Source organism: Dipodomys spectabilis, unplaced genomic scaffold, assembly GCF_019054845.1.
Source record: "Dipodomys spectabilis isolate Male_0828 unplaced genomic scaffold, ASM1905484v1 ptg000312l, whole genome shotgun sequence".
NCBI lineage: Eukaryota > Metazoa > Chordata > Mammalia > Rodentia > Heteromyidae > Dipodomys > Dipodomys spectabilis.
In genome coordinates this window covers 455,873-478,425 of record NW_024870989.1, presented here as the reverse complement: position 1 = coordinate 478,425, position 22,553 = coordinate 455,873, and the positions used below count along the sequence as shown (strand labels likewise).

The window sequence follows — 22,553 nt, the reverse complement described above, 5'->3', positions numbered from 1 at the left end:
GCCTTTCAGCAATCAGTAGCTTTTCCGGGGGGCTAATTTGTGAGAAACTCACAGAGCCCAGCTTGGAGCCATTCTAAGGGTTTATGTTTACTGAATTTCAATTGTCAGGGCTGCTAAAGGGAGGAGTAATCTCTGGCTCTGATTACCCAGTGAAGAAAGCCACTCCTAAGGCTGGCTCCCAAGCATGCTAACTTTTCCTTGGGTGGAGCTGAGTCTGGCAGTTCAGCTTAGGTTCTCGTGACCTGCTAAATGACTCTAGTTTTCTTCCAAGGCCTGAGTTGGAGCTAGCAGCTCCGCTGAGCTTTGTCGGTATCCAAGATGGAGATCTCCAGTACTGGGGGGGGAGGGGTGGCCTTCCCTCCTCTGCTCCCTGAGAAGGAGTGAGGACATCAGGCTTCTACTCATGCCAAGTCTTGGTTCTTGTGTTGTCTCTGGTCTGGGAACTGCAGGGTGAAGATGTGCATTCCTTGTTGGTTCTTGCTGGTGTTGAGTAGAATCCGCTCGCCCACTGTGTCTGGCTCCTTAGTCCCAGACTCTCTGTGATTCAGGTATGGTGGGTTCCGCCCCCACCGCCCCCGCTGCTTCAGCAAGAGCTCAGATCTGTCTCCTTGTCTGAATTTTCCCTCTCTGTCCTAACTCTTTGTCCTGTGATGGCACACTTGTTGTGATTCTCTGGCTTAGGACTGTTCAATGGAACTCTAAAACTGCTTTCTATGTGAATGATTGTTTTACCTTCAGATTCTCCTCTGCCATCTTCCCAGAACTCTCTCTTTTTTTGGGGGGGGTCCGGTCATGGGGCCTGAACTTTGGGCCTGGGGGCTGTCCCTCAGCTCTTCAGCTCAAGGCTAGCGCTCTACCACTTGAGCCACAGCGCCTCTTCCGGCTTTTTTCTTTTTGCTTATGTGGTGCTGGGAATCGAACCCAGAGCCTCAGGCATGCAAGGCAAGCGCTCTACCACTGAGCCACCTTCCCAGCCCCAGAACTCTCTCTTTTTATCTTTTAAAATAAATTTTTTTTTGTTTAACTCTAGTGATCATTTGATCCTTTTTTTCTTTCCTTCTTGTTCTTTACACGTTTTCTTCTCTTTGATGCTTTGCATGACTTAATTGCTGTTCTCATCCTCATATATTCCCGTAGTTGATTATTTGACTTTAGACACATTGTGCACACACTTAATCCAGAAATTTATTAGTCAGTTTAAAGCTGCTTAGACTTAAATTCCTTAATAGCAGTACTGCCTCTTAATACCTATATAATATTTTTAGCACTTTTATTTTTAACTTTTCCACATCTCCTTTCTATCCCTCCTGTTCTCTTATTCTATCCACATTCTTCTCTGAATATTATGTCTTCATTTGCATAATTTTTAAGTGTTGCAATTCTTAATTTTAATGTTTGTTTTCCTGTTTTTTCTTGTCTTTATTTCTTTCTCTTTCTTCTTTTTTTCTCTCTCTACTATCATTCTATCCAAGTTATTTCTCGCTTTGAGTTTAGGATTTGTTATGTTAACTCTCCCACTGCCTTTCCACATCTCTTTATGCCTATTTTTACCACATCTCTCCCTAAACCTAATAATTTATGTTTGCCAACTTATTCTTTGCGGTTCGTGGCCCACTAATACTTAGTTGTTTGAAGTTGAATATATATATATATATATATATATAATTATATTGTATCTGCAGACTTTTGACTGTGCAACTACAGACTTTGGTTGATGCTTGCCTTAAAATAGTGTGCTAGCACAAAGGTGGTTTATTTTCATCCCAAATGGGCAGAGCAATCTGGAAAAACACAAGAAAAATGGCAAGTTCAGGTATCTCAACTCCCACTCATAATACTCAGGGGACAAAAAAGATAACGAATAATCCATAAACGTGTTCCCCAAAAGGTCTACAAATACTACTGGTAAACATGGTAAATGAAAAGATTGAAAACCTGCAAAGTACTCTGTATGAGCGTGATAGGGAGAGAGAGGAGGCAAAACAAAGAATATCATGAGTGTGAGGAAGCTACTCAAAGATCGATACAGGAATTGGGAGAGTAGCTTGAGAACACTTAAAGAGAAATGAAGGAATTGCATGAGCAGGCTGGGATCAGTCAAAGAGAAAGTCATGAATGGCCTGAGCAGGCTGAAAACACTCAAAGAGAAGTACAGGAATTGCGTGAATATGAATAAGCTAATCAAAGAGTAATAGAGGAATTGAGAGAGCAGGATGAGAATACAGAAAGATCACTAAAGGCATTCAAAGAATCCATAAACAGAGAGCTCAAACAAGTTAGGGAGGCCACAAAAGGGAATGCTGAACGTAACCCAACAAAAGGAATGGGAGTCCTAGGAAACCATAACTAATCAAATAAGTGATTTGAGAATAAATACTGACACCAAATTAAGGAAGCAAAGAAGTCCATACAAGATCTAAAACAAAACTACAACAAAGAATCTGAAGCCATCAAAGGCGACCAACTAGAAGGAAAAGAAATAAAAAACAAAGTAGAAAGACTTGATAGTAGGTTAGACCATCCTGAAGATGGAATTTCAGGGATTGAAGTCAGCCTAGTTATTATAGAGAAAGAACATACAATCATCCAAGACTAATCCAAGAAATATGATAGAGCTATTCAACAATTGGAAGACAACATCAAAAGGCCTAATCTGAGGATAATGGGTGTAGAGATAGAAGTTAATGGTCTAGGAAATTTGTTTAACAGGATTCTAGCAGAGAACTTTCCAAACATGCAAAAAGATAGGCCTATTCAGATACAAGAAGCTTTTAGAACACCAAACAGATGAGACCAGGATAGGGCATGCCACCATCTACACACGTTCAATTCAGACCAAAGAAAATTTCCTTAAAGCTGTCAAGGAGAAAAGCTTAATCACCGGCAAAGGGAAACCAATTAGAATCACCTCAGATTCCTCAGCAGAAACAATTAATGCCAGAAGAGCCTAGAATGATGTATGCCATGCCCTAAAGACAAACAAATGTCAACCAAGAATACTGTACTCAGATAAACTCTCCTTCATAACCAATTAGATCACAAGAAAGGCCAAGCAACCGTACCCAAACTGAGAATCCAAGAGCCATAGGCAGAACCAAGTTGCCGCAGCCCCCAAGAAGGTGGATAAAATGGCAGCAACTCCCAAATACATCAGTCATATCTCTCAACATTAACGGACTTAACTCTTCAATTAAACGACATAGACTGCCTACTTGGATTAAAAAGCAACATCCTTCTATCTGCTTCTTTCAGGAGTCACATCTTGCCTGTAAAAACAAACACATTTTCAATGTGAAAGGTTGAAACAAAATCTACCAAGCAAATGGCCCCCATAACCAGGCAGGAGTTGCAATCCCAATACCAGATAAAATAGACTTCATATTAAAATAAGTGAGAAAAGATAAAGAAGGTCTCCACATACTCATTAAGGGATCTGTCCTTCAGGAGGATATTACAATAATAAATATCTGTTCACCAAACAACGGAGCTCCCAAATTTATCCAAGAAACACTACTTTCCCTCAAATCCCACATAGATCCAAAGACAAAGGCCAAAATTTTTTTAATAGAGACCCAGAAGCACAACAAATCTAAGAAGGGTTGAACAAATGGAATTGCATGAAATTGCATAGCTTCTGCATGGCAAAGGACATAGCTAGCAAGATCAATAGAAAGCCCATGGATTGGGAGAAGGTCTTCACTAGCCATACAACAGACAAGGGTCTCATATCAAAAATATACCTGCAACTCAAAAAATTAACCCCCCCAACAGCAAACCTTCAAAGAAAAAACTGCCCAATAAATAAGTAGGCTAAAGACTTAAAGAGAAACTTCTCTGAAGAGGAAAGAAGGATGGCCAATAGACATATGAAGAAATATTCAACCTCCCTAGCAATAAAAGAAATGCATATCAAAATAGCATTGAAATACCACCTCACCCCAGTCAGAATGGGTAGAATCAAGAACTCTAATAATAACAGATGCTGGAGGGCATGTCGACATAAGGGAACCTTAATGCATTGTTGGTGGGAGTATAAACTTTTACAACCACTTTGGAAAGTAGTATGGAGTTTCCTCAAAAAACTCCACATAGAGCTCCCCTTTGATCCAGCAATCCCACTTTGGGGCATTTAACCAAATGTTCACAAACAAAACTACAAGAAAGTTACCAGCACAACTATGTTTATTGCAGCCTTATTTACCATAGCTAAGATATGGAACCAACCCTGATGTCCCTCAGTAGATGAATGGATCACGAAAATGTGGTATATATACACAATGGAATTCTATGCCTCCATCAGAAAGAATGACATTGCCTCATTTGTTAGGAAATGGAAAGATTTGGGAAAAACGGTATTAAGTGAAGTAAGGCAGGCCCAAAGAAACCTAGGTCCCATAGCTTCCCCTATTTCTAATAACTAGTATCAGTCTGAGTCAAGCAGAAAAGGTCAGATAAATTGATTTTACGGAAATGAACCCTAAGATATTTATTCAAATGTTTTTTTTCTTTCATGCAATTGTTTCTAAAACATTTATAAGATCATTTCTTTGTTGCTTTGTATGTGCCTCCACCACTGTATAACCCCTGCTTTCACTGTATTTGATGTTGTTATCATTTGTGGAGGGGAAAGGAAAAAACAAATCCTTTAAATAGGCATATAGGTGGACCCATTGCAACGAGACGTACAAGTCATTATGTCAAAAACGAACTTTACAACTTTGGTGGGGGAATGAGGGTTGGGTGGTGGGACGGGGGGAGAATGGGATGGGAAGGGAAAACAAAGGAGGAGGCTACAATGCTTTATGAGAAATGTACTCATTGTCTTGCCCATGTAATTGCAACCCCTCAGTACAGTATTTTCACAATAAAATAAGTGGTCTATTTTGGAAAATGTTCCATGTAGTGGTGAGAAAAAAGTGTATTGTGATGCTGCTGGGTGAAATATTCAGTAGTTGTCTGTTAAATCTAGCTGATCTAGGCAGTTCTTTAGATCTGCATTTTCTCTATTGAGTTTTTTCGAGTTGATCTATCTAGTGTGGATAGTGGTCTGTTAAAGTCCCCAACAATTCCTGTCTTTGGATCAATTTGAGATTTTGGGGAAAGTAGTATTTGTTGGATAAATCTCTGTGATCCATTGTTTGGCGAATATATTTATTATTGTAATATCCTCCTGAAAGAAACATCCCTTATTTCGTATGTAGCGACCTTCTTTATCTCTTCTCACTAATTTTAATTTGAAGTCTATTTTATCTGATATTATGATTGCAATTCCTGTCTGTTTATGAGGGCCATTTGCTTGGTAGATTTTGTTCCAGAATTTCACGTTCAAAGTGTGTTTGTTTTTATGAGCAAGGTGTGATTCCTGAAGGCAGGAGATAAAAGGATGTTGCTTTTTAATGCATTTAGACAGTGTATGTCGCTTAATTGGAGAGTTAAGTCCGTTAATGTTGAGAGAAAGGACTGAGAAGTGTTTGGTAGTTTCTGCCATTTTATCCACCTTCTTGGGTGCTGTGGCAACTTGGTTCTTCCTATGGTTTTTGGATTCTCAGTTTGGGTTCCTTTTCTTTGCCTTTATTGTGGTCTTGTCGGTTCTGTCTGTGTAGGACATCTTTAAGTATCTTTTGTAGGAACGGTTTGGTGGAGATATTTTTTTCTCAGTTTTTCTTTGCTATGGAAGGTTTTTATTTCACCTTTGGTTATGAAGGAGAATTTAGCTGTTTACAGTATTCATGGTTCATACTTCGTCTTTAGGTCATGGCATGCATCATTCCAGGCTCTTCTTGCTTTAATTTTCTCTGCTGAAAAAAATGAAGTTATTCTAATTGTTTTCCCTTCATAGATGATTGATCTTTTTTCCTTGACAGCTTTAAGGATCTTTCCCTTGGTCCGAATTGATCTTGTGCATATTATAATGTGACGGTGGGATGTCCTGCTCTCGTCTGGTCTATTTGGGGTTCTAAACGTTTCTTGTATCTGAATAGGCCTATCCTTTTGCATGTTTGGGAATTTCTCTGCTAGGATCCTGTTAAACAAATTTCCTAGACCATTATCTTCTGTTTCTAGGTGCTCCTCTACACCCATTGTTCTCAGATTAGGCTTTCTGATGGTGTCTTCCAATTGCTGAATATATCTATCATATTTCTGGATTTGTCTTGGATAGTTGTACATTCTTTCTCTATAATATCTAGCCTGTCTTCATTCACCGAAATTCGATCTTCTGCATGGTCTAACCTACTGTCAAGACTTTCTTCTTTGTTTTTCATTCATTTTCCTTGTAATTGTTTGGTTTTGATGACTTCAAATTCTTTTTGGGAGCTTTGTTTTAGATCTTGTATGGACTTCTTTACTTCCTTAATTTGGTGTTCAGTTCTTATTCTCAAATCACTTAGTTGCTTGGTTATGGTTTCCTTATACTCCCATTCCTTCTGTCGGGTTCAAATCAGCATTCCCTTTGTGGTCTCCCAGAATGCTTTCAGCTGTCTGTTTATGGATTCCATGAATGCCTCTATTGATCTTTGTTTATTCTTGTCCCTCCCTTGCAATTCCTGTATTACTCTTTAATTAGCTTCCTCATGTTCATGCAATTGCTGTAGTTCTCTTTGACTGTTCTCAGCCTGTTCACGCAATTCCTGACATTCTCTTTGTCTGTTTTCAGCCTGCTCATGCAATTCCTGTATTTCTCTGATGGTTCTCAGCCTGTTCACACAATTCCTTTATTTCTCTTTGAGTGTTGTCAACCTGTTCACGCATTACTGTATCAACCTTTGAGTAGCTTCCTCATGCTCATGAGATTACTGTATTGATTTTTGGTTTGCTTCCTCTCTCTCCCTATCATGTTCACACTGAGTCCTTTGCAGGTTTTCTATCTGTTCATTCACCATGTTTCCCAGTAATATTTATTGAGTTTTTGGAGAACTCTCCTCCGGAATACTGGTTATCATGAGTGGGAGTTGAGATACCAGGACTTGGATTTTTCTTGTGTTTCTCTGGCTTGTTCTGCCCATTTGATATGAAAGTAACACGAATTTTCTGCTAGAATACTTTTTCAAGGCATACATCAACCAAAGTCCTGTAGTTGCACAGGCAAAAGGACTCAGATATAATCTAGTTCAACAGATAGAATCTATTCAACATCAAACAACTATGGATTAAAGGGCTAATAACAGCAAGGAAGAATTTGGCAAACCAGAAATTATTATATTTAGGGACAAATATGAGGAAATATAAGATTAGAAGAATGTGGAGAGGTAAAAGGAAAGTGAATTTAACCAAGTTCTAATCTCAAAGAGGGAAATGGATTGGACAGAATAGTAGGAGAAAGAAAAAAACAGACAAGAAAAAATGGGAAAAACAAATATTAAATTTAATAAATGAATCTTTAAAATTATCTAAGTTTAAGGTGATATTGATTGAAGAAAAAGATACGATGACAGGAGGGGAGGGATAGAAAGGAGACATGAAAAACTAAAAACAAAAAATTCTCAAAAATTATATTGGTCTAAAGAAATAATACTGCTATTACAGAATTTAAGGCTAAGAAGTTTTGAATTGAGTAATAAAATTCTTGTTTAAGTGTGTATACAATGGGAGTAAGGTCTAATATTTGACGATGGGCATATATCTGAGGATGAGCAGAACAGCAAATAAGTCACACAAAAAACAAGGAAACAGAAGAAAAAATGAAAAGAATGAAAAAAAAGAAAAAAGGACCAAAAGGTCGTTAGAGATTTAAACAAAGCACACTCACACACACATACACCTAAAATAAAAATTAGGAGGGGAGAAAAAAAGATTAATAGAAAACAATTTTTTAAACTAAAAATTAAAAAAGGAACAAAAAAGAGTTCTTTTTTTTTTTTTTGGGGTGGGGGGGAGAATTAGATGCGAAGATCTTGTATCTTCCTGTGTCTGTAACCAGTCTCCTGGTGCAGTCTCTAGTCTGCTTGTGGTGTTTGGTTTGCCTGTGACTTGATTGGTTTCTTAAGTCAATTTGTTTGAGCAGGCAGAAATATGCTAAGGATTTTGTGATCCTCCTCCCAGGCTAGTTCAATGAGAAGGAGATCTGCTATGAGTTACACAAAAGAGGGATATGGCTGTTTCCTCTAATTTGAAGATGCTGTGATGAGGCTATGTTCTGGGTAGAGTTGAGGCCTTTCAGCAAATTGTAGCTTTTCCCTGAGGGGTAGCTTCTGAGACACTCACAGAGCCCATCCTGGAGCCATTCTCAGGGTTTATGGTTACTGAATTTCACTTGATTGTCTAGGCTGCTGTAGGGAGGGGCAGCCTCTGGCTCTGTTTACCCAGTGAAGAAAGTCACTCCCCTCGGGGCAGAGCTTTGTCTGCCTGGGCTTGGTGACTTTTCCCAGGGAGGAGCTGAGCCTGGCAGTTCAGGTCAGGTTCCTGTGACCTCGTAAATGGCTCTTTTGTTTTTTTTTTTTTCCCCAAGGCCTGAGTTGGAACTAGCTGTTCAGCTGGGCCTTTTCAATATCAAATATGGAGATCTCCGGGGGTGAGGGCGGGAAGGGTGGCCTTCCCTCCTCTGCTCCCTGAGAAGGAGTAAGTATGTCAGGATTCTACTTATGCTGGAGTCTTGGTTCCTGGGTTGTCTCTGGTCTGTGATCTGCAGGATGAAGATATCTGCTACTTGTCAGTTCTTTCTGGTTTTAAGTAGAATCCGGTCACCTGCTGCGTCTGGCACCATTGTCCCAGACTCTGTGTTGTTCTTTTGGAGACTCGGCTGCTACGGTTGCCACCACCACCGCAGCTGCATCAAATGGCAAGTGCTCAGATCTGTTTCCTTGACTGGATTTTCCCTCTCTGGCCAAACTCTCTGTACTGTGATGGGACACTTGGTAATTCTCTGGCTAGGACTCTTCACTGGAACACTACAACTATTTTCTATGTGAGAGCTTGTTTAGCCTATAGCTTCTCCTCCACCATCCTCCCCTAAAGTAATCTGTTGTTGCTTTTTAAAAAAACTGGTGCCAGTGTCTCAAGCCTATAATCATAACAACTCAGGTGGCTGAGATCTGATAATCGAGGATTAATAACAGCCTGGGTAAGAAGGTCTGTGAGACTATTATCTCATTAACTGGTTACCAAAAGACTAAAAGGAGCACTGTGGGCCAAACTAGTAGAGTGATAGCCTTGAGCACAAGAGAACAGGGATTTCAACCAGGCCCTCAGTTCAAGCTTCTCATATTAAAAAAACGTTAAAAACAATTTTCCATCATTTGTAATTTCAGCCAAGTTGTAATTTAAAGCCAATTTGCATCTCAGTTTGCACGTATTTGGGTGGGGGAACTAAACTTATATAACAGTTAAAAGAAAAAAAAATGAGCACAAGGGTACAGGTGGCTCACGCCTATAATCCTATCTTCTCAGGAGGCTGAGAAAGGAGGATGGTGGTTCAAAGCCAGCCCTGGGCAGAAAAGTTCCCATGAGACTGCTATTTCCAATTAACCGCTAAAAAACAAGAATGGCACTATGGTTTAAACTTGTATGGTAGAGTGCTAACCTTGAGCAAAGAAGCTCTAGGACAGCACCCATGCCCTGTATTCAAGCCCCATGTCTGAAGGAAAAAATATAGATTTCAGACCTGGGAAGGTGGCTAAGTGGTAGAGTGCTTGCCTTGCATGTATGAGCCTTTGGGTTTGATTTCTCAGTACCACATAAGCAGAAAAGCCAGAAGTGGCACTGTGGTTCAAGTGGTAGAGTGATATCTTTGAGGTGAAGAGCTAAGGGACAGTGCCCAGGCCCAGAGCTCAGGACCCATGATGGACAAAAAACAAACAAAAAAAGAGTTCAAATAAACGATGTGCACAATAGACTATACAATAAAGATGAAAGATTAAATTAATAAATTAATAATTAAAATGATCAACATTGTTTCAATTTTGTAGGTGGTGAATGTAGCAGAAAAAGTGATAAGAAATGATTCATTTCTAACAACTCTTCCATTTTTTAACCTCATTTACTACTTTTAAACTAAAGAAGCATGTATCACTTTACAGAAAAACAAAATTGTACATGTATTTTAGCCTGAATTCCACATTTTATAATTTGTCTTTTAGTAAACAATCAGTATCTTTTCATATAAAATAGCTGTGATACCTTTATTTAATACTTCACATCTTTCCAGTATTTGGTTATATCAAAATTCTTCCCTTCCTTCTTTTCTTCCTTCCATTCCTTCATATCCTTTCCTCCTTTCAATCCTTGCAATTAAACTCAGGGCTTCATGTATTTTAGGTAGGTGCTCTACAAAGTCAGCCATACACCTGCTCTTTTGGGTTTAGTCACTTTTGTTTTTGTTGGTCATGTGGTTTGAACTCTGTGCCTGGACACTGTCCCTGCACTCTTCAGCTCAAGGCGAGTGCTCTACTGTTTCAGCCACAGTGCCACTTCTAGTTTTCTAGTGGATTATTGAGATAGGAATCTCACACACTTTCCTGCCTAGATTTGCTTTGAACTGGGATCTTCAGATCTCAGCCTCCTGAACAGCTAAGATTACAGGCATGAGCCACCTGCTCTCAGCGCTGCTTTAGCCATTTTTATGACAGGGTTTTCTGTTTATGACCAGGCCACCATGGATCACAATCCCTTGATGACAGGGATGGTTGTGTGTAGCAAGTCAGATACAGTGGGGAAACAACTTTCTCTGCCCATCACAGGGAGAATTTTGGAGTATTGTATTAGAAATTTCTAGAAGTGGGTTGTGAGGAGCATTCTGCTTCCAGGAGTCTCTTCCCACTTCCCAACATTCTAGTCCTGCCAGAAAGGGTCTATAGTAGAAGGCTCAGGATGGAGAGAGCAAACTCTCATTTTCCTTGTCACCAATATGCCCACAACATCGATTGTTCCATCTTAACTATTTGGATGGACATATACCCTGATGATTTTTATGAGCACAAGAAACTTGACATCCTGAAAAAACTTACACAGTATGACAGGCTCAACATGCCCTCTTCAGACTTGCTGTTCTGCTTACATATTCTTCTGGACCAGCTGGAGCAACGCATGGCCCGTGAGACCAAGAAAAAGAGTAAATAGTCCTTGTTTAGATGCCTTAGAGCTTGTGAGTAGGGATGGAACCTAGGTCTCAAGGGATGGGCCTGCTTGGCCAAAAGCCCTTTGTACTACCCAGCTTGGCAAAACGTCCTTTTATGGATGTTCTATGCCGGGTAATGTCTGTTCCTTTTTTTTAAAAGAACTTGGACATAACCACTCATTAGAAACACCTTACCTTCTCATCAGTGTTCAGTCCAAACTCAAGTTCTACAGCTTCTCCTACTAAATCCTCATAGTTTAGTCACACGTTAACTTCTAGAGTGTACTCTAAGACTCCTGTACCTATTTCCATTCTTATGTTTGTGTCACTGTAGAGAACTTCCTGCTGAACTCCAGATAAAGAACCCATCAGTGATGTCGTGTATGGTGACTGATGGAGATTGGAAGCCAACACAGGACTCCAGAAAGCATGTGAACATAGAGGCTTTTTTCAATGTGTAGAAAGGCCCAACTAGGTTTTGAGCCCTGTGGACATCCCACTGGTTCTGAACTCCTCATGTTATATAGGTGTACCTACCTGCACATACCGCCAAGGAAGAAGATGATCCAGAATGTCTTCCATTGATGTCCACAATTCACCTAGATCACATCCAAACCAGTAAAAAAATGTTTTGGTCTTGGAGTGCAGGGTAAATATGTGCTAATGGAAAATGACCCCAGTCTATGTTCAGGAAAACCAATAAGTTAGGTCCAAAGTCTAGATTCAGTTGAGCAAAGGGAATCTGTCCTCACAGAATATCCAGACCAATCTGTCCTTCTGCTGGGGATCCAATTTCCAATTGAGAAATAAGATCTGTCCCTTCCTAGACTCAGGAAGAAAATACTGCCTTTAATGAGGAAGTAGATCCTTTTGAGGACTCTGAGGCAGAATTTGTTTCTGAAGGCAACTTAGAAGACAATCCAGATTTAGAGATTGCTTCCCCCCTTATTTAGAAAATCTTTATATTTCTTTTTGGTCCTGATTGTTGTAAAATGATCATTCTAGTTATTTTCCTAACGTTATTAAAATGTCAATGTTTATGTTATGTTATACAATTCATGAGCCTTAAATGTGTTTTCAACCTACAATGTAAAGCACTGTGCACATGTGTTCTGTGTGTGGGAAAACAGAGTGACAGGGGGATGAACAAGAGAGCCTACTGGATATAAAGGGAATGGTTAAATGCAACTCCCTAGTTGCAAGGAAGCCAGGCCATGCCTGAATGTGGTGATAAGGTGGCTACAAAAGATCTAGGACATACCAGATCAGATGACCTAGAAAGCTGTTCTGTCAATTGGGACATATGCTACAATACTTATAGTGGTATGTGGGACTTTCTTCCAACAGTGAGTTCAAGCCTGTATACATATTCATTGTGCTTTGGGAAATACTGAAGAAAAATTTGGCTCTATTAACATACAAATTCTACTTAGGGCTGAATATATTTGACAAAATACATAAGAAATATCAACACTGGAAAGTATAAGCAATCATCAATAGAAGAAAGAAGGCTTACATAGATGGACAAACAAAATCAGGAAGCAATTAAATCAGTTATATGGAAATACATGTTATATTCATTACATTTTATATAGTATATTATATGATATATAAGATCAAATATGATTTTTCATACTACAAGGGTTTTTAACTTTTTCAATCTTAAGTAATTTTTTCACATAATATTAGTGTAAAACCTTATTGGGGAAAGTGGTAATATAACTTTGATTATAATTATATGAATACATATTTTTGTGTTTCTAGGTATAACACTGATTATAAATAGATGAATAAATCTAAACATATATTTGTATATCTGTCTATGAGGTGAATATAATTAAACAGGCTACACGATGTATAAAATGGCAGTTATGAGTTAGTGTATGAGACTCAGGCCTGTAATCCTAGTGATGTGGGAAGCTGAGTTCTGAGTTTTAGTTTCTCTTACTCCCATGCCATTAGATTTTCAGAGGAGACCTGGTCCCTCAAGTGTAGCCAAGCGACACATATGCAGTAGGATCACACTCTGTGACCCCAGAGGAAAGTCAGTAGAAATCAGGACAAGCCTCTTATGCTATGACAGTCTACTCAGTTCCTGTGCCAAGATGGACATCTGTAGAACATCAGATGGAAAATTGGCATTCCCTCCCAAAATGTTTTTGACTATCCTGAATTAAACCTTTTTTCCCTTCCCAAGCTGCAAACACATAGAAATATGTCAAGGGCTCAAGAGAGATGGACAAAGACATACAAATACATAAAATTATATACTTTTTTTTTGGGGGGGGTCCAGTTGTCAGCTTGAACTCTGGGCCTGGGTACTATCCCTCAGCTCTTCAGCTCATGGCTAGCGCTCTACCACTTGAGCCACAGGGCCACTTCTGGCTTATTTTCTTTTTGCTTATGTGGTTCTGAGGAATTGAACCCAGGGCCTCATGCATGCAAGGCAAGCACTCTACCACTGAGCCACCTTCCCAGCCCCCAAATTATATACTTTGTTTCAGTAATTCAATGACAAATTATCAAAGGCATATCTTGATTTTTCTTTTTTTAATGGAAATGGGAATATACACTGAGTGCATTAGGGAGTAGGTGATAGTTTGGATGCTGAGTTGTGGAATGCACTCCTGGGCATGGGAGACACTTGCTTTTGAGAACTTGTGTGGGGAGGCGTCTCCGCACACAGCTTCACAAAACAATGCCCATAACTTGTATGGTGTCATAGCCATCTTTCCATAGCAGCAAATAGGTGTCAGGCACTTATCTTTCTCTGAAGTGGACTCAGCAACACAGAAAGGCACTAAGAATGAGAGGGAATGACTGCTAGCCACCAGATATCAGCTTCAAGAGCTGTCCTGACCAGAATCTAGGATAAATTGAGCTGGAGAAGGCTGATCCCCATGCAAGGCTCCTGAGCACTAAGGACCAGGCACTATTATAGGTGTTGGAGAAACAAGTGAATGTGGCTCTCTCCTCATCAATTTCATGCTGAAAAGAAAACCAGAAATCATGATAATTTTTATAAATCAGAGACATGACATTGGTAGTTTTGTGGCAACAATTTCACAGCGGGTATGTGAGGAGATATCCCTGAGGAGGAGATAGTTAACCTGAGATCCATCATCCATGCAATTAACTAGAAGCAGGTACTCCAGGCAGTAAGAGCAGCAACTACATCCCTCAGTGATGGGAAAAGACGTAACTTGCTTCAGAAAAAGAAAACATCACTGACGTGCTTGCTTGTGAAGTAAGAAAAAAAGGTACAAGGAAGAAAAAAAGATCAGACATGAAGATCAGAATAAATTATATAGATATTGGATGCTGCGAGTTACAAGTAGAAAAATTCTGATGTTATTCTAAATCTGACATGACCCACTGGAACCAAAGTGCTCAAATAGTACCTAGACACATCTGATTCACCTATATACTTTTAAAATGTGATTCTAGCCAGAATCTGGTGGCTCACAACTGGAATGCTAGCTACTCGAGAGGCTAATACCTGAGGATCAGGTTTGAAGCAAGCCCAAAGAGGAAATTTGGAAAGACTCATCTCCAATTAACCACCAAAATTACGGACATGAAGCTGTGTTCAACTGGTAGAGCACTAGCCTTGATAAAAAATTAAGGGACAGCACCCAGGCTCTAGGTTCAAATCCCTGGACTTCACAAAACAAAGAAGTCAATAAATAAAATTTGGTGCTCCGTCGATCAGCACTTAGCATTCTACTTCAATGTATTTAGTATGAGCCTAGGAAGTTACATCCTTAGCAAATGCTCTCCCCTCATATTCTGCTTCATTACCAGTATTCAAACCCCTGGCATTACCAAAGTCTCCTCCCAGTTAGCATAGCAGTCTACCACTGGAAATTAATAGATATATTTTGATTAATCATAATCTATCCACACACATCAAATGAGTAGTAGCCACATTCCACTATTCTGAATGTTTTTGCTCCCCCTTTGAGTTAATAAGCCTTACCATTAAAAACTATAGAATACTTATCAAATTAAGTCAACAGTCATCATTCTTCCACCCAATCTTGTAACCTATGTTATGCGTTTTTTTTTTTTTGTTTGTTTCTTTGATGTTGGTGCCCTGTATCTTGTATAAACATTTCTCTAGCTTGGGGGGTGAAGGAAAAAAACCAAATGCTTAACTAGGGATACAGTTTGACCCATTTTAACAATGAAATCAAGACACTATGTTCCAAAACGAACTTTACAATTTATACAGGGAGTGGGGAGGTGGGATGGAAAGGAGTAGTTGTGGAGGTGGAAGGGTAGGGATGGTAGGGGAAAAACAAGGGAGGAAGTAACAATGCTTGAGAGGAAATGAACTCATTACCTACCTTATGTAACTGTAATCTCTTTGTACATTATTTTTACAATAAAAATATATTAAAAAAGATGAAAAGACCCAGAAATAAAACTACATACTTACAATCATCTGATATTCGACAAAAGAGCAAAAGATGTAATGTGGAAAAAACAGCCTTGCTGGGTGCCTGTGGCTCATGCCTTTAATTTAGCTACTCAGAAGGCTGAGATCTGAGGATGGTTGTTGAAAGCCAGAAGGGCCAGGCAAGTCCATGAGACTCTTAGCTCCAATAAACCATAAGAAAATGGGAAGTAGAACTGTGGTTCAAGTACTAGCCTGGAGATGAAATGCAAGGGGGTAGCTCCGAGGCCCAGAGTTCAAGCCCCACGACCAACACACACAGACACACACACACACACACACACACCACATACACACACATCATAGCCTCTTCAACTATTGGTGTTGGGAAAACTGGACATCCATAGGCAGAAAACTAGAAGTGGATCTCTGCTTGCACTAACATCAACTCAAAATGGATTAACTACATTAAAATCAGCCAGACTACTATAAGACAGAAAAAGGGTGATATTAGAACTTATCGGTATTGAGGTGTGAGCTGGGCAGCTGCACGCTGAGCACCAGTAGTTGCGCTCCAGATCCTGCAATCTCACACTGCGTGCCTCACCCGGTAACCACTTACTCCAGTTGGCCCCTGCGACAGGTGCCATGCATCGAGAGGCGCCCCGCGCTCTGGGCAGCTCTGCTCACTGCCCAGACCCTGTTCCTCGGGCCGCCGGTGACGAGGGTCCCATTGTACGCTGCGAGCCCTGTGATGCGAACGCGCTGGCCCAGTGCAAGGGTGTGCCGAGCTGGTGCGCGAGCCAGGCTATGGCTGCTGCCTGACATGTGCTCTGCGCGAGGGCGAGCCATGCGGTGTCTACACAGAACGCTGCAGCTAGGGGCTCAGCTGCCAGCTGCCACTGGGTGAGCCATGCCCACTGCAGGCGCTGCTGGATGGCCGCTGGTTCTCTGCCAACGCCAGCATCCCGGCCGACTGAGGCCTAATGCTGCTGGCGCCCTCCGCCTCAGAAAATGCTAGTGAGTCAGAGAAGGACCGAGGCACAGGGAGCGTGGAGAGCCATGCCACACATAGGGTGCCTGACTCCAAGTTCCATTCCATTCACGCAAAGCTGGACACCATCAAGAAAGGTCATGCGAAGGACAACCAGCGCTACAAAGTTGACTATGAGTCCCAGAGCATGGACACCCAGACCTTCTCCTCAGAGTCCAAACGGGAGACAGAATATGGTCCCTGCCTTAGAGAGATGGAAAACACCCTGACTCACCTGAAGTTCCTCAGTGTGCTGAGTCCCAGGGGTGTGCACATCCCCAGCTGGAACAAGAAAGGATTTTATAAGAAGAAGCAGTGTAGCCCCTCCAAAGGCAGAAAGCGGGGCTTCTGCTGGTGCTTGGACAAGTATGGTCAGCCCCTCCCAGGCTTCGACAGATGACGTGCACTGCCTCGGCATGCAGAGGCAGTAAACCCCACTGCATCAGTTAAATTGGAGCTCTAATACGCCTTACTTTGCACAAAAGACTGCCACGGACAGAACAGCACCTGCCTACAGCCTCAACTTATATTTCTTTTTGTGATGACCTGGTTTTTTGTGTGTTTTTTTTTAAGAAAACCAAAGTTTAGACAGAGATTTTTGAAATGTCTGTTGTTCCTTTAAATGGTAAACTTGAGCATCTTTCCACTTTTCAGTGGTCAGAAAAGTAAATTAATTTCTCTGTTGCTTTCTGTAAAAATAACTGATACTCCTGTCCAAAGCAGTGGATTTGATCCCCTTCTAGAATCCTCTCCACATCTGCCAATTGGAAGAGCTGACCTTCTGCCTCGCTCACTTCAGTGGCTATTGTAGAAGACACCTCCTCGTTGCCCTCCGCCCTGCTCAGGCCTCATGGAGAACAGGAAAGTCAGAAACTCCAGTCACCTGAACATCTCTACAATACATGAGACCCCTGGCCCTCCTGGAACTATCTTTGATTCCAAGCCATGGACCCCTGGGCCACAAAGCTTCTTCATTATCTGCAAGTGACTTGATCTGCTTGGAAAATACTGGAGAGATTGAGGTGGAATATAACAGACAAAGAAAGTTCTATAAAACTGACCAAAAAAGTTCTAGCACATTCTGGGAAACTTGTAAATGCAGATCTTTCTGACTTCCCTCCATTAGGCAGCTTTTCAAAGATGGACCCCAAAGGAAGGCCCAGGGTGGCCTTGGCTGTGGTCCAGCAGGGCATGGGGGAGGCTGGGAGTGTACCCCACACCTCACCAGTAAGGGAGTAATCGCTCTGGAGACAACAACAAAATGTTTTCTAATTTAACTCCTAGTTTGGGGTTGAGGATAATAAACTATTTAAAGGCAAAAGTTTATTTTCACCCCTCATCTTTATTCTTGACCTAACAAAACAATGGTGTTTAATGTTATCTAAACAGGAAAGATGAACTGCTTGTTGAGAGAGCCTCATAGGGACACTGGGAACACATAGAGAATAACGTGTTTGTTGAACTTGGAGTCCAACTTATATTTTATAATTCACACATATATGCAGAGAGAGAGATACGTTCTCAATAGTTAATATTGTATACAGCATAGCCCAACTATACTAGGATCCATACTAGATAATCCTAGATAGTGTTAGATACTAGAAGGCGTAACTATGGCCGTGACCAGGAGAGGACACTCAGTCCAGGTTGGGCTTTTCTCTCCCCAAGGCCAAACCCATGGCAGTGTTAGGTGTGTGGCTATTGTCCTGCCCTACTCTGCAGAGAACTCTCCCTAAGAAAACAAAGAGGCCTCAAGACAGTCTGCCCACTTATTACAAGCTTTCCTTTATTTTTTTTTAATTTTTTTGGGGGAAAGTATTTTTTGAAAAGTTTTGTCTTGCGATGTATTTATAAAAGTAAATAAAGTTTTTACCATTAAAATAATAATTAAAAAAAAGAACTTATAGGTACTGGCAGGAACTTCCTGAATAGAATCCCAGGGGCATAACAGATAGGAAAAGACCCAACAAATGGGACTACATCAAAGGAAAAAACCTACACAGGCTAGAGACATAGCCACTAAACTAAAAAGACAGCCAACAAATTGGGAAAAGATATTCACCTGCAATACATCAGACAAAGGGCTAATTCTCAATGTATACATAAATCTCAAGAAACAACCCCTCCGGAAACTAATAAACCAATCACCAAATGGGCAGAGGAGCTAAAGAGAGACTTCTCATAAGAAGAGGTAAGAATAGCAAAGAAACGTATCAGGAAGGTTCATCATCCCTGGCCATAAAGAAAATATAAATCAAAGTAATCCTGAGATACCATCTTATCCAAATATCTTGAATTAGACAACAAATGTTGGTGGGGAAGTGGAGAAATTAGAAAATGGCAAGGACATATATACAACCATGTTCCTTGCTGCTCAATTCACAGTGACAAGAAATGTACACAACCCAGATGCCCCACAATAAATGAATGGAACCAATAATTATTCCATCTATATACAATGAAATTTTACAGAGCCATTAGAAAGGATAAAATAATGTCATTTGCAGGGAAATGGATGACACTAGAATAAATCATGTTAAGAAAGTTAAGCGAACATCAAATTGACAAATGGTACCTGTTCCCCTGATATGTAGAAGAAAGGTTTAAAACACAATGGGATATGACATACTGTACAGGACTCTAGGCATCATTTACAGTAAGAACAGAAGAGGAAGCATTTGGCGAAAATCACAAAGTTGTAATACCCAAGCACCTTTTCTATATAATATTATATATATATATATATATATATATATATATATATATATATATATATATATATATATATATAGAGAGAGAGAGAGAGAGAGAGAGAGAGAGAGAGAGAGAGAGAGAGAGAATTGAATTGCAATGATAAGGAAACAAAGTAACTTTTCTTAATTTGTCTTTTCATTTTCTGATGAGTCTGTATTCTTCACCTAATATACAAGGAAGATGGGGGAAGGGCACAGAATTAGTGGGAAGTGGGTGAAAAAAATGCAGCACCAGAGCCCTCTGGCTTTACTGGACATTGATGAAAGTGAACCATGCAAGTCGAGGGTCAAGATGGGAGGGAGGGTATGGAAGAGAATGTGGGAACAGATGAGATTAGGTAAAAGGAAGGAAATGTACTAGTTAGCTGACATACAGAAAGGTAACCCTGCTCTATATCACCGCTAAAACAATTTTTTTAAAAGAAGAGTGTTCCAAAATAAGAACATATGAGAATAGGAAAATACAGAGCAGATAATTCTTTTTTTATGTCCTTGGTATCTGAAAGTTTCAATCAATAGCTATTGTCCTACCAACTGAGTCATACCTCTAAACCCAAAAGTCCTTACAATATTCAAATTTGTCATTGATTTCTTCATATTTTCTATTTACTTTTTGGTTTGTGTGTGTGTGTGTGTTTAAGGAATGGAGTTTGATTGCAGGATCTAGGTGCTATCCCTGAGCTTCTTTTTTATTCAAGAGTACACTCTACAACTTGAGCCAAAGCTTCACTTCGGGATTTTCTTGAACATTTTATGGGAGATAAAAGATTCACAGAGACGTTTTTGCACTGCTAGATTCAAATCATCATCTTCAGATCTCAGCCACTTGAGTAGGTAGTATTATAGGCATGTGTCAAGGCTTCTGGCTTATGAATTGTTGTCCCTTTTTTAAAAAGCTGGTGCCAGTGGCTCATGCCTGTAATCGTAGCACCACAGGAGGCTGAGATCTGATAATTGAGGTTTAAAGACAACCTGGGTAAGAAAGTCTGTGAGACCATTATCTCATAATCTGGTTAGCAAGAAACCAGAAGGGGCACTGGCTCAAACTGGTAGAGTGATAGCCTTGAGCACAAAAGAACAGGGACTGCCCCCAGGCCCTGAGTTCAAGCCCTACATATAAAAAAATGTAAAAAAATTGCAATCACTTGTAATCTCAACATCCTCAATTGGTGGTGTATTTAAAGTTAATTTGCATCTCACTTCATATGTATTTGAGGGGGAACTAAACATATAACTTTTTTTAAAAAAATGAGCAGTTGGGTTCAGGGAGCTCATGCCTGTAATCCTACCTTTTCAGGAAGCTGAGAAATGAATATGGTATTTTAAAGACAATCTGGGCAGAAAAGTTCCCATGAGACTGCTATTTCCAATTAACCACTAAAAAACAAGAAATGACACTGTGGCTTAAACTGGTATGGTAGAGTACTAGCATTGAGCAAAGGAGTTCTGGGACAATACTCATGCCCTGTGTTCAAGTCCCATGTCTGAAGGAAAAATAGAAATCAGGTCTGGGAAGTTGGCTCAGTGCTTGAGTGCTTGCCTTGCATGTTGAACCTTTGGGTTCAATTCCTCAGTACCACATAAGCAGAAAAAGCCAGAAGTGGCATTGTTCCTCAAGTGGTAGATGCTAGCCTTGAGGTGAAGAGCTAAGGGACATTGCCCAGGCCAGAGTTTAAGATCCATGATGGATAAAAAACAAACAAACAAAAATAGTTCAAACATTTAAATGATGTGCACAATAGACTATATACTAAAGATGAAAGATTAAATTAATGAATTAATAATTAAAGTGATCAACATTGTTTCGATTTTGTAAGTGGTGAATATAGCAGAAAAAGTGATAAGAAATAATGATTCAGTTCTAACCACTCATATTGTTTTAAACTTATTTCTACTTTTAAACTAAAGGGGCACATATGTATCATTTTACAAAAAAACAAAAATTGTACATGGATTTCAGCCTGAATTCCACATTTTATAATTTTCCTTTTAGTAAACAATCAGTATATTTTCATATAAAATATTTGTAATCCCTTTATTTAATACGTATCATTCTAGTATTTGATTATATAATAATTCCTCCCTTACTTCTTTTCTTCATATCCTTTCCTCCTTTCTATACTAGCAGTTAAATTAAGGGCTTCATGCACTTAAGGTAGGTCCTCTAAAATTGAGCCACACGCCTGCTCTTTTTGCTTTAGTCACTTTTGTTTTTGTTGGTCATGTGGCTTGAACTCTGGGCCTGGAGACTATCTTTGCATTCTTCAGCTCAGGGCAAGTGATCAACTGTTTGAGCCACAGTGCCACTTCTGATTTTCTTGTGGTTTAATGGAAAAAAGAGTCTCACAGACTTTCCTGCCTAGACTGGCTTTGAACTGTGATCTTCAGACCTCAACCTCCTAAGTAGCTAAGATTACAGGCATGAGCCACCTGCACCCAGCTCTGCTTTAGCCTTATTTTTTTTGGGGGGGGGGCTCAACTCTGGGCCTGGCCACTGTCCCTCAGCTCTTCAGCTCAAGTCTAGCACTCTACCACTTGAGCCACAGTTCCACTTCCAGCATTTTTTTATTCTGCTTATGTGGTGCTGAGGAATGGAACACAGGGCTTCATGCATGCAAGGCAAACGCTCTACCACTGAGCCACCTTCCCAGCCCTGCTTTATCCATTTTTATGGCAGGGTTTTCTGTTTATGACCAGGCCAGCTTGGTCCACAATCCTTCTTTTTACCTTTTCTGAGTAGATGAAATATGAAGCACAACGCATTGGGTTCAGATATTGATTGAGATACAATATTGTGAATGTTTCCCTGGGCTAGCCTCAAATCATAATCCTCTCTGTATCAGTCAAGACCTAATAGCTAACATTACAACTATGAGCTCTCATGCGTGGCTCAAATATCTGACAACTAAAACATATGAACAAAGTTTTAATAATTTTAAATGTTGAATTTGAGGACAATGAGTGCTTTTAATTGCCTAGTTTCAAATTTCACCAAAAAACACGAATATTAACTTTTGATTAACTAGATTAAATAAGCAGATAAAGTTTAAAAAGCAATTAACTATTTAAAGAAAAAAACTAGCGCTGGAAAACTGGCTCAGTGGTAGGGCACTTGCCTTGCATGCCTGAGGCCCTGGGTTGGATTCCTTAGCACCACATAATCAAAAAGAAAAAAGCCAGAAGTGGCGCTGTGGTTAAAGTGGTAGAGTGCTAGCCTTAAGCTGAAGAGCTGAGGGACAGCACCCAGGCCCAGAGCTCAGGCCCCACAACTGGACCCCCCCCCCAAAAAAAAAAGCTAAACCACTGTAACTTTGGACT

The 22,553-nt window shown here is 40.1% G+C and overlaps 1 pseudogene; it reads left to right on the top strand.

Moving 5' to 3' along the window:
• LOC122127781 overlaps nucleotides 1-16,913 on the top strand; it is a 44,795-nt pseudogene extending 27,882 nt beyond the window's left edge.
• The last annotated feature ends 5,640 nt before the right edge of the window (nucleotides 16,914-22,553 follow it).